The sequence below is a fragment of the Triticum aestivum genome, chromosome 1B (assembly GCF_018294505.1).
Source record: "Triticum aestivum cultivar Chinese Spring chromosome 1B, IWGSC CS RefSeq v2.1, whole genome shotgun sequence".
Taxonomy (NCBI): domain Eukaryota; kingdom Viridiplantae; phylum Streptophyta; class Magnoliopsida; order Poales; family Poaceae; genus Triticum; species Triticum aestivum.
In genome coordinates, this window is record NC_057795.1 from 584,060,518 (window position 1) to 584,078,022 (window position 17,505).

The following is a 17,505-nucleotide window of genomic DNA, read 5'->3' on the forward strand; positions in this document are numbered from 1 at the left end:
CGGGGAGCTGGTATATCGACAACGACATACCCGATAAAAAAATAAGAAGAGGAAGAAGAAGAACAAAAAGAGGAGAAGAAGAAAGGAATAGAGAGAGGAGAAGATCGAAGAAAAAAAGAAGAAAAAAAGAGGAGAAGAAGAAAGCAATAGAGATGAAGAAGAAAAAAAAGAAATTACTCTATTTTTTCTTCTTCTCTTCTATTCCTTTCTTCTTATCCTCTTTTTTTTTCTTTTTTCTCTTCTTATTTATTCCTCCTCTTATTCCTCTCCTCTTCTTCTCCTTTCTTCCTCTTCTTATTTTCCCTTTTCCACTCCTTTTTCTTCTTCTTCCTTCTTCCTTCTTCCTCTTTTCTTCCATTTCCTTATTTTACTTTTTCCTCTACACTAACCTAAAATGCACTAACCTAAAATCGATATCTACTAATTAACAACCTAAATAAAAAAATACATATATGAAAAAAAACATCATATGAAAAAAAACATCATATGCACAAAAAAAATATGAAAAACCAACAACATATCAACATCATCACATATATGAAAAAAATGGAAGGCCGCCGGACCGTGGGGTGGCGCGGCACGACAACGGCATCGGGGCAGCGGTGGTGCGGGGCGGCGCAGGGCGGTGACGGTGTCGGGGCGACACGGGCTGGCGATGGTGTCGGGGCGAGCTCGGGGAGGTGACGGCGATGGGGCGACGACGGCGTTGGGGTGGCGCGGGGAGGTGACGTACGACATCGGGGCACGGGGACGGTGGCGACGACGGGCGCGGGCGAAGGAGGGCGTTGGTGCGGGCGACAGTGGCTGCGGGCAATGGCGGGGCAGCCTGGCAGCATCGTGGTGTTCGGCGTCGTCAGGAGGGAAACTGCGATGAGAACTGAATACTTTCACAAGTCTTGTCTATATACCCAGGGCATTGGTGCCGGTTCGTGGCACTAACCGGAACCAAAGCCCCCCTTTAGTCTCGGTTGGTGCCACGAACGACGACCAAAGCAAGGGCCTTTGGTCCCGGTTGGTGCCACCAACCAAGACCAAAGGCCTTGTGCTACCCGCGGCGAAATGTTTAGTCCCACCTTGCTAGTTGAGAGGAGCTCGGAGTGGTTTATAAGCCCCACTACGGCTGCCCTCTCGAGCTCCTCTCAAATGCAGGCTTACTGAGCCTAATCACACACTATGTTGCCTGTGGGCCTACTGGACCTTCTGCGGGCCTGAATCATGGCCCATGGTTGGATTTCTAGTCGTATTCTGGCCAGGTTGGGTTTCTGCAGCTTTTGGTCCTGGTTGAAGCCACCAACCGGGACCAATGGTGGTGGGCCAGGAGCGAGGCCCATTCGTCCCGGTTCTTCCCACCAACCGGGACCAAAGAGGCCAGAAGAACTAGGACCAATGCCCCCACGAGGCCCGGCAGGCCCCCTGGCCTCACGAACAGGGACCAATGGGCCCATGGGTCCCGGTTCGTGACTGAACCGGGACTAATGGGCTTATCTGGCCCGAATGTAAGCCCTGTTTTCTACATGTGCGTCCTCACCGGACGCTAGAGGCTCTTGCGCGGCGCCACGACCTGATCATCTACCTCCGTGCGGGCCGTCATGGTATCCTCGGCCTCCCTAGCCGAGGCGGTGCTCAGGACCCAGGACCACGTCTTCTGCAGCCGCCCACAGCAATACATGGCCCGCAGTACGCTCTACGGCTGCCGGGACGTCGACTTCAGCGCCTACAGTGAGCGCTGGCGCCAGCTCCACTGTATCACCATGGTGCAACTCCTCAGCGTGAAGCGGGTCAACTCTTTCGGCGCCCTATGGGAGGAGGAGGTCGCGTGCTTTGTGGAATGGGTCCCCGCGGCCAGTGGCGCCTAGGAGAACAGCCGCATACGCCCAAGGGTTAACGTCACCGAGCTCATCATCACCCTAAGCTACTCTGTATCTCGAGGGCAGCTTTCGGGCACAAACTTGGAGGTGTGGAGACGGCTAAGGTCCGCGACATGATGAAGGAGCTCACTGAACTGCTCGGCACGATAGCCGTGAGCGACGTGTTCCCTAGGCTAGGGTGGCTGGTGGACAGGGCGACTAGGCTCGACGCGAGGGGGAAGAGGACGGAGGCCAAGCTCGACAGTATTATGGAGAGGGCCATCACGGAGCATGAGGGGGACCCAGGAAACGATGGCGAGGCTCGTGATCTCCTGGACGACTTGCCCTCGATCGCCAAGGATGGCGATTAGGGGTTTAAGCTGGACCGGATTAACGTGAAGGGACTCATCTTGGTAAGTACCAGTGACCTAAAACATCTTACATTTGTTTGTTTATTGAGGGAGTAATAATTTCAGAACAATAACTAGTTGGTAGATTAGCAACCATCTTTATTATTGGGAAAAGAAAATTTCTTAGCTTACCTTGGTATTGTATTGCATCTGTAGGACATGTTCATAGTAGGCACCGACACGACCTACAAGACGATAGAATGGACCATGGCCGAGCTCGTTAAGAATCCAGGATAAATGGAAAAGGTGCAATCGCAGGTGAGACAGGTTGCAGGTGCGCATGGAGGAGTCCTTGAGGAGGAGCTGGACAAGATGAACCTCCCGCAGGCGGCCATGAAAGAAACTTTGCGGATACACCCGGCGGTGCCGCTTCTCATCCCATGCAAGTCGATTAAAGATGCACAGTTGCACGACTATGACATCCCGGCCAAGACCCGGGTCATGGTCAACACGTGGGGCATCGGGAGGGATAAAGAGTCATGGGAGAATGCCGAGGAGTTCCGGCTAGAAAGGTTCCTGGGCGGAACCATCGACTACAATGGAAAGGACCCCCGGTTCCTACCGTTCGGCACAGGGAGGAGGGGGTCCCCCGGTATGGCCTTTGGGACGCGCCTCGCAGAGCTCACGTTGGCTAACATGTTGTACCATTTCGACTGGGAGCTGCCGAGTGGTCAACATCCAGAGTCGTTTGAGGTTGTCGAGGCTAGCGGGGTGTCGCCTGGCCTTAAGTCTGTCTTGATCATTGCCATAAAACCTTTATAAGCATACATGGACTTTGTTCGAGTCGACCTTGTATGAATTTTGCGTAAAGGAGAAGGAGAAAGTTAAGCGAATTGTATGAATTTTGCGTTGTGGCCAAACGCATAGCGCGTTGCTTGATACAAATCATTTCCATGCTTCTTTCCTACCTCATTGAGCACTCCCCCTTGCGCTGCCGCTCTCCAAGATCCCATCTCTTTACATGGCCCTGAACCTAAATCGCTTGGCTCGCTGACATCATTTCCTCCTCTGAGCTCACTCACAGAGTCATAACGGGGAGGGATGGGAAGTGGACCTAACCCGTGGGTGGAGGGGGGATGTGACGGATGTTGGACCCTTTGAGGCACTGACGGGTGGTGCAGTAAAGCTATCGTCTTTTATAACTCCTCAGTGGATGACCACTCCCACAGAGGAGGCACCTCATCCCTGACCTTCCTCATGCCCTTGGCGGAGCTTCGACGGTCAAACTGACATCATCCAACGTTGGCAGTTTCCTCACCGCCTTCTGTTCACGTCGTTTCCCATGTGTGGTGTGCGATGCCGCCATTGCAAGGTGTGGAGGTTGTCAGTGCTAAATCCAGCATATGTCGAGCTAGGGGTCCAAAGCTAGGCGTCGTGGAGCGATGCTAATATGGACACATGACTTTACCCAGGTTTGGGCTTTCTCGAAGAGATAATACCCTACGTCCTGCTTTCCATTGTATTGATATGGGGGATATATAGTACGAGTACAGATATCTACCACGAGATTGTTTTAATGAATATGAGATTCGATGATATATTGATTAGCCTGGCCCCGGCTTATATAATGTACATAAGGCCTTGGATTTAGAGGAGTCCTTGTCTTGTGGGCCAAGTCTTGTTGAGTCTTCCTTGTATGCGTCATGGGCTCTGCGAAGTGGCTCATGAGCGAACCTCCATGGGGTCCTCGGCCTGATCCACCTGGTCAGGAGACGATGTGATGAGTACCCTCTATCAAGGACACCAATAGTAGCCCCTAGAACCGGTCTTCAAGTTGGGGATGCTCCTCGGTTCTTCCAAACTGTTGTTCACCTTTGGTCGCTGGTCTTGAAAGCCAGTTCAACAAATATTCGCATCTCCGATCTCGAGGATCGGTGAGGTGTATCCGAAGAGTTTATTTGTCGGGCATCCGAGAAGCCCCTTTAGATTCTTGGCCTTTATCAATACCTTGGTATTTTTAGAGAATTTATAGAGGCGGAGTAACGTCAAACGGAGCCTCGTGGGCCCCATGAGCCACCAGGGCATGCCATACCCACCTGGATGCGCCCTGGTGCCTCATGGGTCACTGCCCCTGTCTTCTCACCCCCTCCCGAAGCTTCTAGGGTCTCTTATGTCTAAAATAATCACCAAAAAGTTTCATGGCATTTGGACTTCGTTTGGTACTGATATTCAGCAAATCAAAAAACGACAAGCAAAAAACAGCAACTGGCACTATGCACTAAGTTAATAGGTTAGTCCCAAAAAATGGTATATTATTGCTTGTAAATGTATATAAAACATCCAAGATTGATACTATAATAGAATGGAACAATAAAAAATTATAAATACGTTGGAGACGTAGCATATACCGGGCCCCGTTTAATCCCGCTTAAACCCACTTATGATCTAACAGTTCAAAGTTTATTTATTTTATTGGGAAATGAACTATGGAGATGGTCGTTTATTTGTCATTTACATCCCTACACATGGATGGTGCATGGGGACTTGTAGAATCACGACGAGTTGATCCCCTTGCTTGTTCCCTTTATCTACTATCTATAGTTGTTGTGTTGTTTAACGTAGTTTCTTTTGGTTAGGTGGTGTTCCTGCTCTCAAACTTTGTGTTGCGAGGCCGAGATCTTTCGGTCAATTCTTCTAGAATCTCTTGAGAATCTAAGAGCATCTACAGCTGGACGCCTCAAACCATCTCTCATATGTGGAGGTACGCGCTCGGTCAATGACCGGACATGAGAGAGAAGGAAAAACATGACCCAAGGACCCCTCATATCTTTCCTATATGTCTGAACTGTCAGAAAACCCTGATATCCATCTAAAATATGAAAAGAATATGAGGGCTCGCTGACACACCTAGGCGCGTCCGGTCAATCCGTCACATAAGACGCGGCCTCATCCCAGACCACCTTTTATCTTTCTTTATTCATTATTTTCTTTCTCTCTCTTCATATCCACCAATCACATGCAAGTGCCGGACATATGAGGAAGAAAATGAGGATTGTGGCTGCGCAGATGGATAAATAGGGGCTCAAAGCGGACACACCCGATCACTGACCGGGTGTGTCTGCGGGCGTTTGAGCGGTCGAACTAGAGGTACGGGGCTGAAGATGCTCTAACCTTCCACATATTCTCCCTGAATCTTGAACCCATATTTTTATTATAATCCTAGATAGCTAGGATGTAAACAATTAGGATTGTCAAAATTATATGAGTTCAAGATTCTGGGAGAAGCCGCGTGAAGGTTTGATTATGAAGATTTTGAAAGAATCAGCCAAAAAAAACTTGGCCAGAGTTCCCAGCCCATGTGTTGTATTGCCCTCGGTTTGGTGCTGTGAACTGCCCTTAATGCCGACGGTAAACAGTAGGCCATGCCTCGCCTGTTTCTTTTTCGTTTCTTGGGCTGCTTTCATTTTATGAACAAGGTGGTTTCTGTTAGGGTATGTCTAGGACTTAATCGACCGAAACTAAGTCTCAGTTGGCTGACATCAGCGTACAATTTTGTGGCGTATGACTCTGTATTTAGCCAACGTATGATTTGTCGCTACTTGTTTCTCGACTTGCGATCGTTAGATGGGCCAACAAATTGGCCCATTTTTCCTTCTTTCACATCCCAGGTCAAGTGATATGTTCCTTCTCTTCTCTATATACCTCTTGCATTCCTTTTTTTCTTATCATTTTTGAAAAAGGTTTGAATTGTAGAAAAAAATTGTATGACAAAGAAATAAAATATTAGAAATGGAAGAAAAATGACGCACATTACAAATTTCATTCTTACTCTTTGTACCATCTTTCTCTCTCATTATTTTACTCCCATTCTTAAAAAAATTATATTGTAAGATCTTTCATGTAACAAAAAATGAAAAATATAAACAAAAATGAAAAACTATTTAAGTGTGTGTGTGTGTGTCTCACGGACATGCAACTATGGGCGGCCGACCAGTATGCAACTGGTAGTTGCATGTAAACGGTGGATGCAACTGACCATTGTCGAGGGAAGTTGCATGTCAAGGGTTAACAAGAAATTGATGAAAAATGACATGCAAGCCCCCACCCTCACTCACCCCCTCCCCGCCCCACCCACCGACACACACACACATGACAAAACAACACAGACCAGCAATTGTGTTGAAGACATGCAGCTGCAGTTGTTGTTGACATATGCAGTTATGTGTCTAGTGGAAGAGATGCAACTGCCCCATCCACCTGATAATCACCATTGAGTTGCAGTTGCGTGGATGACATGCAGTTGCAATCATGGGCGACATTTGCAGTAGTGTGCCTAGTGGAAGACATGCAACTACCCCTCCCCAAAAAGAAAACACCATATAGTTGCAATTGCATGCCTAGTGGCAGACATGCAACCACCCCTTCCCGACAAAATCACTAAAGAGTTATAGTCGTGTTAAAGACATGCATCTGCAGTCAGGGGAGACACTTACAATTGCATGTCTAGTGGACTACATTCAACTACCATTCCTTACGGAACACCTCAGAGGTGTAGTCAGGGACGACACTTGGAGTTACGTGCCTAGTGACAGACATTCAACTTCCCACCTCCCTGACAAAAAGCACCACAAAGTCGCAGTCAGTGACAACACTTACAATTGCATGCCTACTGGTACACGTGCAACAACCCCTCTCGACAAAACACCACAGAATCGCAATTGCATTGAAGATATGAAGTTGCCAGTTGGAGGCGACACTTGCGGTTGCATGCCTAGTGGCAAACATGCAAGTACCCTCTCCCCAAAAAATACCTCATAGTTGCAGTCAGGTGCGATACTTGCAGTTGCGTGCCTAGTAGCACACATGCAACTGCCCTCCTCCCCGACAAAAAACGCCACAAAGTTGTAGTCGGTGACAACATTTACAATTGCATGCCTAGTGGCAGACATGCAACAACCCCTCCCTGATAAAACACAACATAATCGCAGTTGCAGTTGGGACGACACTTGCAATTGCATGCCTAGTGGTACACATGCAACGGCCCCTCTCCTCGACAAAACAATCAAGGTATGCATATATATGTATGCGTAAAATAAAAAAATTGCACAAAAATAAGTCCATTTAAAAAAGTTTATATATTTTATTAAACATTTCAGATTAAAAAAAATCCAGACAGCGGAATACATATTCATCAAATGTTGCCAAAAAAAAGAACAATCAAGAAAAGTATGAAAGAAGCAAAAGATTTTCCTGCAAAAATAACAAAAGATTTTAAAAAGGTAAAATGAGGACACAAAAATCAACGGAAAAGACACACATGCTGCTAACCGGTTATCCAACATTCACGGGCAAACACGAAAAGAAACCCAAGAAAAAATAGAAAAGCCCACAAGTGGCACAAAAACCCAGATTGGTGCAAGAAAAACAATGCTTATAGAATCCATCAACACATACAAGCACACAACGTACAGAAAAATTGCCGTACAGAACAACTTTTGACACGAATCTCAGCGCTTATAATCCAACTGCTGTAGAGTCAACTGAGACTTCACTAAATCTCAGTCGACTAAGATATAGCAAACCCCTTTCTGCTAATATTAATGAAATTTGATGAAAAGTGTTAATACTTAATAGTGATGAAAATCAGGGAGATCCCCTTTTTCAAAAAGAGAGAAATACCGCAGCTTCGCACCTGCCGCCTCTTCCCTGGTCGGGGTCCGCAAAGTCACTTTTACCGGAGCCGGGAGCTAGCGGTGGTCTTGCCGCCAGTGAGTAACTGACACCACATCTAGTACTTTTATAATGCGATTGTATTTGATTCCTTTCAGCCATTTGCATATTTTGTCTTTCCCTTCTCCTGGACCCACCACATGGGATGCCATTTTTCTCTCATCCACTCACGTACAATTACATGCATTGCTTTACTCTCTCTCCTCTCTCCATCAAAACCCATTCCTTTTTATTTTCTGGTTATAATTGAAATTATTCATATCTTTTAAACCAAAACTCTATTTTCGAAACTTTTTATACATTTGAACTCCTGGTATGAAGACCATGAGAACAAGACCAACTTTGATACATTTTCAGCACATTTAAATTTTAGTATTTCAATCAACTTATTTTACTCATTCTATTTCAGTGTGTTTTTCAAATGAGCTTCTTTTGTGAAGTTGTTTTGTTCACTCTTTTCAGTTCCAGTTATATTTCACATATATCAGCTTCTTGAAACAAGAATTTTTTCTAAATGAGTGAAATCAGCTCCTGAAAATAATTGAAGCATGTCTTTTCAAATGAAACGAGTGAAATTAGTCTTTTGAAATGAGTGAAATTAATCTTATGAAATGAGAGAAATTAGCTCCTAAAATAATTGAAACATGTCAGTCAAATGAAACAAGTGAAATTAGTCATTTAAAATGAGTGAAATAAGTTTATTTGAATTATTATTTCTAATAAATGAAATTAGTTTTTAAATTGAAATATAATTTTTGTGAAACACCTTTTTTTCAGTCTGTTATTGTGAAGTTGCTTCGCTCAATAATTTCAGTTTCAGTTATATTTCACATATACCACTACTTGAAACCAATGTTTTTTTAGAACTGAGTTAAATTAGATTTTTCAACTATGTGAAATCTCTTTTTATATAAAGAGTGAAATGAATTTTTGAGTGAAATATGTTAATTGAAAATAAAGAAATTTATTTGCGGAGATGAGTGAAATGTTTTACATGCATATTTCAGAAATCAGTTATGTCAATGCTTCAAACTTTTCAAGCGTATGCCAAATCAGTTTTTTTTAAATGAGTGAAATATATTATTTCAATTGAGCGAGTGTAATGTGTTTTAAAAAATGTGTGAAACCTATCTTTTGTAAACAATAGAAGTGAAATCGTTTATTGAAATGAGTGAAATCTATATTTTCAAAATTAGTGAAATCAGTTTTCTTCTACAAGATAAGTGAAATAAGTTTTTTTTAGTTGAGTGAAATATGTTGTTTGGAATCTGTGAAATAAAATTAGTCGAAATGTATACAATTTTGATATTATTTTAAAGGTCTTGCCTTGAGTAATTCAAATATATAAAAATATCACCAATTAAATTTATTGTTTAAAATATCAATCTCCAAAATTTTGGCTATCAAAATTAATACTAGTCTTTCCTTGGGAGAAAGACTTGTGAATGTTTAGTCGCCGTATACTACCCACATGTAGATTCACAAAAGCTGCATGGCATGCATAGGGGTCCATAACAGGTTTGTATTCTCGCCTATTGAAATGTGAGAGATTGGCTTGCTTATATATGAACAGTGGCCACGAATTTCAAAAAAATCATGTGTGGTGGATTCTTCGCCGGTAGCTCCGGGCTCCGTAAAAGAAAAATCAGGCCGGGGTCGGCATCTTGCATGATTGCATCGGGACAACAATGTTTTTTCTTTTCTTTTGCGGGTATCGGGACAACGATGTTGCTGTCCTGTCCATGCATTCATGCATGTTGGGTGCGTCGAAAGCAGATATTTCCGATATGATCTCCGTCCCGCCGTGCAACAACCATCGCTCAATGCCTGAACCGTACCACAACCAGACGAGATATATCTACTCCGTTGACCTCCGGCCGGCCTCCTCGTTCCATGCGCAGCTCTGCCACATGGCTTCCACTCTTTCGTGTCGCCGCCGTACGTGTCCGGTCGTCCAGACATATCCATCAGGCGAAATTTGTCTTGTGTGGATCCTGCGCATCAGCTTAAGTTCACCGCTAGCTATCTGGTCGTTGTACACACATGTTGCGTCCATTCCGCTCTGCTAGGCTAGCTTAGCCCTCATGGCATCTCTTCAGCTCGACTCTACCCTAGTCCTCTGCCTCCTCTTCGTGGTATCTTACTTCACCATCGTCGCGAAAGGCTTCGGACACGGCCGCCGGAGTGCGCAGCCACCTTCGCCACCTGGGCTGCCCATCATCGGCAACCTGCTCCAGTTTGGGCGGGGCCGCCATCACCAGACGCTCGAGGCCCTCGCGCGGCGCCACGGCCCGCTCATCCTCCTCCGCATCGGCGCCGTGCGGGCCGTCGTGGTCTCCTCCGCTCCACTCGCCGACGCGGTGCTAAGGACCCAGGACCACGTCTTCTGCAGCCGCCCGCAGCAGTACATGACCCGCGGTACGTTCTACGGCTGCCGGGACGTCGCCTTCAGCGCCTACAGCGAGCGCTGGCGCCAACTCCGCCGCATCGCCGTGGTGCACCTCCTCAGCGTGAAGCGGGTCGACTCCTTCCGCGCCCTCCGGGAGGAGGATGTCGCGCGCTTCGTGGGACGGGTCCGCGCGGCCAGTGGCACCCAGGAGGACGGCGGCAAACGCCCGGGGGTCAACGTCACCGAGCTCATCATCACCCTAACCTACTCCGTGATCTCGAGGGCGGCTTTCGGGCACAAGCTTGGCGGCGTGGAGCCGGCCAAGGTCCGCGACATGATGAACGAGCTCACTGAGCTGCTCGGCACGATCGCCGTGAGCGACGTGTTCCCGACAATAGGGTGGCTGGTGGACTGGGCGACGGGGCTCGACGCGAGGGTGAAGAGGACGGCGGCCAAGCTCGACAGTATTATGGAGAGGACCATCACGGATCACGAGGGGAACCCAGGAAACGACGACGGGGCCCGGGACCTCCTGGACGACTTGCTCTCGATCGCTAAGGATGGTGACCAGGGGTTTAAGCTGGACATGATTGATGTGAAGGGACTTATCTTGGTAAGTGAAATTAATTTGTTTTGTTCGAGAAAACTAAGTATTAATCTGAGAACAAGAACTGGTTGCCGGTTGGTCGATTAGCAGTATACACGGCACCAGCTGCCACTCTAGGAGTAGGAGCAGCCAGATACATGCATGCTTATTAGCTTATCTTGGCATTATATTACATCTGCAGGACATGTTCATAGGTGGCACCGACACGACCTACAAGGCGATAGAATGGACCATGGCGGAGCTCATCAAGAATCCAAGAGAAATGGCAAAGGTGCAATCACAGGTGAGACAGGTTGCAGGTGAGCATGCAGGAGTCCTTGAGGAGGAGCTGGACAAGATGAACCTCCTGCAGTCGGGCATGAAAGAAACATTGCGGCTACACCCAGCGGTGCCGCTCCTCCTCCCACGAGAGTCGATTCAAGATGCACAGCTGCACGGCTATGACATCCCGGCCAAAACCAATGTCATGGTCAACACGTGGGCCATCGCCCATCGGGAGGGATAAAGATTCGTGGGTGAACGCCGAGGAGTTCCGGCCAGAAAGGTTCCTGGGCGGAACCATCGACTACAATGGAAACGACCCCCGGTTCCTACCGTTCGGCGCAGGGAGGAGGGGGTGTCCCGGTATGGCCTTTGGGACGCGCCTCACGGAGCTCACGCTGGCCAACATGATGTACCATTTCGACTGGGAGCTGCCGGGTTGCCAGGATCCGGACTCGTTTGAGCTTGTTGAGGCAAGCTGGGTGTCGCCAGGCCTTAAGTCTGCCTTGATCCTTGCCGTAAAACCTCTGTAAGCATACATTGATAATGTTATAGTAACTGCTAATTAATTCCCCCGGGGCAGTTAAATAAAAGAGAAAGTTAACCGGTGAACGGTATGAATCTTGCGTTGTGGCAGGACACATCACTCGTCGCCTGATCCGCATCGTACACCCCTCTATCTTCAGCACTTCTTTCCTGTCGGTTAACGCAAAAGGCCGAGTAGAACCATCGACTACAATGGCAAGGACTGTTCCTACCGTTCGGCGCGGGGAGGAGGGGGTGCCCCGGTATGGCCTGTCGGACGCGCCTCACACAGCTCACGCTGGCGAACATTATGTACCATTTCGACTGAGAGCTGCCGGGTGGCCAGGATTCAGACTCGTTTGAGGTTGTTGAGGCTAGCGGGGTGTCGCCAGGCCTTAAGTTTGCCTTGATCTTTGTCGTAAATCCTCTGTGAGCATACATTGACTATGTTAGAGTAAGCGCTAATTACGTCCCAGAAGTATAATGAAATAAAGGAGAAAGTTAGTCGGCGAAGGTATGAATTTTGCATTGCGTCCAAACGCATCATGTGTCGCCTGATCCGCATTATACATCCCTCTGTCTTTGGCACTTCTTTCCTGCCGCGTCAAGAACATACTTCTGCATCTGTTTCCCCTTGCGCTATCGCTGTCGGCGTTCTGGAAACGGGGGTCCTCAGACTTGCCTGCCTGCGGCATGCGGCATATGGCTCAATGAGTGGCCCAGTACGGTCCGTCTTCATCAACTCAAGCTCAAGACCCTCGCGAGGGGCCAAGCCTCGTGGGGCGGACGATGCAAGGCTTCCTCAGGAGCGGCCTCATCAGGCAGGCTCGCGAGCAGGCGGAGAGATCAAGACAGGGGTACCTCGCGAGGTGCTCGTGACGCAAGCCATCACGATCGAGACCAGGCGGGCGTCGGCCTGTCCAGTGTCCTTGTTCCCTCTTCGGTGCAAAGGGGGCAAACGCAGTCGCGGAGTACCGAGGCATCCGGCAAAGGTTACCATTTCGGTGCAACGAGACCAAGACCAGCAGAGCGGCAGGACGGAGGTCACCGTGGAGCCCAAGACGGCGTCATCGCCAGTGCCTTTGGAAGCCGAAGACCAACTTTAGTCAGGATAAATTGTACTGGATGTTCCCCTTCAAAATGGCCGTTGTTGGCTCCCTTCCCGCTCAATATTTGGGAAGAGGACCAAGGCCTCTATAAATAGGACTAACCACTCTCAAGTCAAGGGGCGACCAACCGAACCTTAGCCAAAACCACCCACACCAGCACAAGAACACTCCTCCCCTCACGAGGCAGTTCTTCCCCCTGTACTGTTCATCATCAACCCCTGAGGCAATCCACCACACCACAAACTAGAGTAGGGTATTAAACCACAACGGTGGCCCGAACTAATATAAACCTTGTGTCCCTTGTGTTGTTCATCGTGTAGCTTAGATCTGCAGCGAGGCATTGGGACGTGGATCGGTAGGGGGGAAGATCTCCGCGCGCACCCCGGAGTTCGAACCTTAAGGGTTTTGCCGGAACCCGATATCCGACATTTGGCGCGCCAGGGGGTGTGCCGGAATCTTTCTTCCCCTGTCCCGCGTTCGATCGTTCGTCGCATCCATGGCTGACCCTCGCCGAGTTCGTGCCGAGCGTCGGGCTGCTCTCGCGCCCCGCGTCGTCCAGACGGCTCCCATCGGTGGGCCTCCCCGTCGCTCTCCGTCGCCTGCCGCCAATGCCGCCACCGGCCCGGCGGGGAACGAGCAGCAAGCGGCATCCCTGCATCCCTCGGTGCGGCGGGACGGCCGCACCGCCACTCCGTCGCTGACTCCAGCTGGTTCGTCGTCGCATGCTCGTCGCGCTCCCACGGATGCGCAGGCCGCGCTGCTCCTGGCACGCGAGCTCCTGCACTACCGTCCCGTCGACGACCTCTACGACGAGTGGCTCGCTCGCATCACCGAGCTCGTCAGCGCTGCAGGGGGCTCTCCTGCACCGTCTCTCTTGCCGCCTCGCCCTCTGTCCTACGTAGGCGACGCAGCTCAGGAGGTGCCTCCGCCACCTCCTCCCCAAGAAGGTGTCCTGGCTCCAAAGCGCGCGGCCCCCGGACGAGACTCACCGCGTCCAGCGCCCGCACGACAAGAAATGAGCTGCCAAGAAATCCCTCGTCCTCAAGAAGGCGCTCGCGTGCTCCCTGCTCCGGCACGCCAAGATCGCATCCCTGCGCCAACATGTCAAGACCCCGCGCTACCCCTGGTAGCGGCGCGCGGGAATCCCCAGGCGCAAGCCCCGCGCCTGCAAAAGGCTCCGGTGGCCACCGCCGGCTGTCGCGCCTTCACCACCAAGCTGCGCAGTGTCGCCTGGCCAGGCAAGTTCAAGCCGGATCTGCCTCCATGCTATGACGGCACTGCCGACCCCGCGAAGTTCCTGCAACTCTACGAGCTGGGCATCGAAGCGGCCAACATAGACGAAAAGGTCATGGCGAATTGGTTTTCCATGGCGCTCAAAGATGGCGCCCGCACCTGGCTCCTGAACCTGCCTCCGGGCACGATCTCCACTTGGGACGAGATGCGCACCCGCTTCATCGCCAACTTCTAGGGCACTCGCGACCGTCCTCCGGTCGTGAGTGACCTGCGCCGCATCAAGCAGCAGCCTGGAGAAACCCTACAGAAGTACATGCAGCGCTTTAACAGCGCGCGCCTCAAGATTCCCAAACTGGCCGAGGAGGCTATCATCTCGGCATTCTCTGACGGTGTCCGCGACGTCAAGATGAAGGAGGAGCTGGCGATCCACGAGGATCTATGCACCTCCCTGGAGCTGTTCAACCTGGCGACCAAGTGCGCAAGGGCTGAAGAGGGGCGCCTCTCCCTTCTCGAGCTCCCAGCTGCTGACCCAGAAGAGAAGAAAGCCAAGGACAAGGACGTGAAGCGCAAAGGAGCAGCCGTACTCGCAGCAGAGCCAGACACGGAGCGCGGCAGGGATCATCCAGAGTCGTCCAAGGGCAGCCGGTACTATGTGTACCAGAACCTCCACACCCACAACACAAACAAATGCCAAGAGCTCAGGGCCGTGCTAGAAGGGCGTATCGGTCGATGCCCCGGGCGCAACGATTGGGGCTACGACCGAGGAGGAAGAGGTGGAGGACGATGGGACGACCGAGGCCCTCGTCAGGAATGGCATGGCCGCCCTTGCGAGGATCGCTGGCAGGATCAACCTCGCGAGGGGGCTTGGAGGGATCAGCCTTGCGAGGATCGCCCGCAGGGCAACGCAGGCCTTCCTCCTCCGCCACCACCGCCAAGAAGGAATGACGACCATCATCAGGACGAGGGGCTGGGGGGTTCCAGGAGCCGCGTGCTATCGCTTGCATCCTGGGCGGTGCCCAGGCCCCAGCCTCTCAGCGCATCTTCAAGAAGTTTGCTCGCGAAGTGAACGCAGTCCTCCCCAAACTCGAGGCCACATGTCCTCTCAGGTGGTCCACGTGCGCCATCACGTTCAGCTCAGCGGACCAACTCAGGTGTGCGGCCACAGCCGGTGTCCTACTAATGCTTTGCTCCCTAGTCATCAACAATGTGCAAGTTATCAGGACCCTCATTGATGGCGGCGCAGGACTCAACGTTCTGTCCGTCGAGACGTTCAACAATCTCCAAGTGCCATATGATCAGCTTCAGCCAACCAAGCCTTTCTCAGGAGTCACTGACGGTTCGACCACTCCGATAGGGCAGGTTCGACTCCCTGTCACCTTCGGGCAGTGATAATCCCCAAGTGCAGGGAATCATCATAGCAATTCCCAAAGGTGTAAGTGATAAGTATGGAGTGTCGAACCCACAAGGAGCCAAAGGTAAGATCAATATTCTCTCAAGTCCTATCTGCCACTGATACGACTCTACATGCATCGAACGTTTGCTTCCAACTAGAAACAAGAAATAAAATTGTGTTGTGGGTATAAAGAGGATAACTTTGGATATCGGAGAGCTAAAATATAAAAGTAGGTGCTGTTATCATAAAGTTAGAATATATTACTAAATAATATAAATAGTGAGTGTGGAATAATGGTGGATCAGTGTGCGGAATTGTCCTAGGCAATTATTAACAAGATCGATAGTCGTCATTGCAATTTCATATGAGGGAGAGGCATAAGCTAACATACTTTTCCATACTTGGATCATATGCACTTATGATTGGAACTCTAGCAAGCATCCGCAAATACTAAAGATCATTAAGGTAACAACCCAACCATAGCATTAAAGCATCAAGTCCCCTTTTATCCCATATGCAACAACCCCCTTACTCGGGTTTGTGTTTCCGTCACTCACGCAACTCACTATAAGAGAATCATGCACGTATCGCAACACCCTACAACGGGAATCCCTCACGCTTGCGCTACACGGAGGGCACCGTAGGACAGCATCAAAGTGAAACATACAACTCATACCAATCTAGATCATCAATCAACCCAAGGACAAAAGATATCTACTCAAAACATCATAGGATGGCAACACATCACTGGATCATAATATGTAGCATAAAGCACCATGTTCAAGTAGGGATTACAGCAGGGTGTGGGAGAGTGGACCGCGTAAAAGAGATGAGGATGGTGATGATGATGGTGATGTTGATGAAGACGATCACCGCGGCGATGATTCCCCTCCCAATGGCACTCTTGTGCCACCAAGAGAGAGGAGGAGAGGTTCTCCCCCTTGTGCTTCCTCCTCCATGGCTTTCCCCCTCTGGTCCTTGGCCTTCATGGCGATGAAGGCCCCTCCGAGATCCTCCTCCATGGCCTCCGGTGATGATGGCCCCCTCCGGCAGGGTGCCAGAGAGGGCCTAGATTGATTTCTCGTGGCTACAGAGGCTTGCGACAGCGGAACTTCCGATCTAGGTTAATTCCCGAAGGTTTCTGTATTTATAGGAATTTTTGGCGTTGGTTTCACGTCAGGGGGTCTCCGGGGTGTCCACGAGATAGGGGGGCGCGCCCTAGGGGGGGGCCCATTCTCGTGGGAAGCCCGGGACTCTTCTGGCCCAACTCCGATGCTCCTGGTCTTCTTTTGGTCCATAAAAATCCTCAAAAATTGGCACGTCATTTGGACTCCGTTTGGTATCCCTTTTCTGTAAAACACAAAAACAAGGAGAAAACAGAAACTAGCACTGGGCTCTAGGTTAATAGGTTAGTCTCAAAAATCATATAAAATGACATATAAATGCATAGAAAACATCATAGATGGATATTATAATAGCATGAATACTTCATAAATTATAGATACGTTGGAGACGTATCAGCATCCCCAAGCTTAATTCCTGCTCGTCCTCGAGTAGGTAAATGATAAAAGAAATAATTTATGAAGTGTGAATGCTAGTAGGTGCACAAGTTTGAGCAATGATAATTTCAATCACCTTTTCTAGCATCAATATGTGTCATAATAGTAGCTTATCTCATAAAACTTTTCATGATCAAGTAACAATCTATTCACAATGTCAAGTATGGTTCAGAAACTTCATTGAGAACTAACAAACTATAATCTCAGTCATTGAAGCAATTGCAATTTATCATAACATCAGAAAGAGTCAAGAATAGAGCTTTTCAGCAAGTCCACATACTCAACGATCATATAGTCTCCTACAATTGCTAACACTCACACAATACTTGTGGTTATGGAGTTTCAGCCGGACACTGAGAAAGATAGGGGCTTATTGTGTTGCCTCCCAACATATTCACCTTGAGGTGATGTCAACAATAATATCCCATGCTAACTTACATCCAATTGGATATATACATCATGATCTCTCAAACACGAGGAGCTTGCCAAAGGATAAAACGAA

General features: G+C 49.2%; 2 pseudogenes; both read left to right on the plus strand.

Moving 5' to 3' along the window:
• LOC123096112 (cytochrome P450 71A1-like) overlaps positions 1–3,019 on the plus strand; it is a 48,013-nt pseudogene extending 44,994 nt beyond the window's left edge.
• Positions 3,020–10,011: 6,992 nt separating this feature from the next.
• On the plus strand, positions 10,012–11,730 carry LOC123096117 (cytochrome P450 71A1-like; annotated as a pseudogene).
• The last annotated feature ends 5,775 nt before the right edge of the window (positions 11,731–17,505 follow it).